Consider the following 1,935-nt stretch of genomic DNA (forward strand, 5'->3'; position numbering starts at 1 on the left):
GGTTCTGTCGGCAACTTTGTCATATAACAACCTATTAATATATCTTCTGGGACTGTCTGAAATATGAATGTTTGCGTTACAGCGTGAAATTAATATGCAGTGTTAGACGCGGGGAACAATCGTGTATATTTGCATGCCCGGACCGGCGCGCGCGCCTCCATATCTGACGTTTTAATTACGATTCCGAACCGTATGTACGGTTTGTGGCCCAAGCTTTGAGAGGAAAGCTTACAAGCTTTAAACGTACGAAACTTAAAGAGTGTCGCAAAGAGTGATCCCATTCTTAGGATAATTTTCCACGTCAGAAAAATTATCAGAAGCGTCTTGAAATACAACCATTCGATGCCAAGATAAACAAATACGTAAAATGACGAAAAGCAGTGTTTGATTTGCTTGAAATAGGAATACACCAATACGTTTCTGATACAAATACAAAGAAAGCTCTGATCTCTCCCTGAAAGAATAATAGTCTATCTAGCTCACTCAGAAAGAAGTATTTTTCAGGGAAGAAATTGAAGAGATACTAGTTCTCTACATTGAGATCAAGTGGAGAGTATCGAAAAGAGGCTGAAAAAGCCTCTTTTTCCACCCAAACATAGTCCAACCAGTCTTTGAATGTAAAACTTTACCCAGAAAAGCACCTCGCTCATCGCCCATCCTTCCACCACGCACCACACCCCACAGTCCACGCATGCGTCCTTAATTAGGCATTCCACTGGCGTCCGGCCTGCGTACGCGCAAGGCGGCCTCTTTGACGGCGGCTCGCCCCGTCCCGCTCACACAATGCAACTATTCATACCGCTGCACCACTCTAACCTGGCCGCAGCGCCCCTTTCAATATCAAACACTTTGCCTTACATTTGCGGCTCTCTTTACGCTGGGCACGATGACTTAGAAAGATATTGGTAGAGTCAGTGAAGTTTCAACTGTAAAAGCAGTTGTTTTGGGTCCGTTTTCAGTTGTGATTGTTAAAGTATCAAAGGTGTTATTGGAGTGATGTAATGAAGGGACCTAATTGTGTATTCTGCCTGGGACGCCCGGCCGAAAGATAAAAGGAGGCGGAAAAGCCTGACAGCTATCTCTCTTACGTATCTCTTAAGCGGCCTAGAAGTAGGTGACGTGTTTTATGACTAAATTCTAGAATTCAGAGTTTAATGCCTAATACCTATCATTAAAATAATTACAACCTAAAAAAAGTTCCAAAAAAACTCAATTACTTCTTGCTACCATAAATGTAGAGTCGGAAAACTTGTAACAACGACTACTTTAATAATTATTTATGTTATAAAATTAAAAAAGAAAAGCTCTACCTCTGTAATGTATTTTTAATAATTGCCTCTCTTTTCTTGTTTATATAAAACAAGTATTCCGTAATAGTCGTGTACCTACCAGTCCACTACAATTCAATTAATATTAATAAATATTTAAAAGCTGCGTAAAGGGAGAAGCGGAACTTCTGTTCCAAAGGCATATTAAAAGTATTTACATGCGAAATTGCTTGTTCATAAAACTCATCTCATCTATGCAATCATTATGCCTACTCTGTACAGTAATTTTAATACTAAAACAGTGTAATAAAACTTTCGGACCGCTCAATTACCCAACACTTTTATTGCAGCAATTTCGTAAAATAAAATCCATCCCCATGGGCAGATACACTTAATTTTATACGTTCTTCATTGTCTCTACCATCCCGCTCTGGCTCGTAGACCGTAGAGCGGGACGGACAAAATTGCTCCCACTGATTGCAGTGAGCCGTACACGAATTAGGCCCTTTTCTTTTTTCTCTCTTTTCTTCTTAATGCCCTGTTCATGCGTTGAGACCTTTTATCGAAACATATGCATGTTCTGAAAATCTGAATGCACCGGCCGGCGACCGGTTTCGTTTCTTGGCCTTTGACGAGCCGCGGCGCGTTCGAATTTCAAATCAGTCCG

The sequence above is a fragment of the Ostrinia nubilalis genome, chromosome 15 (assembly GCF_963855985.1).
Source record: "Ostrinia nubilalis chromosome 15, ilOstNubi1.1, whole genome shotgun sequence".
In the NCBI taxonomy this organism is placed as follows: domain Eukaryota; kingdom Metazoa; phylum Arthropoda; class Insecta; order Lepidoptera; family Crambidae; genus Ostrinia; species Ostrinia nubilalis.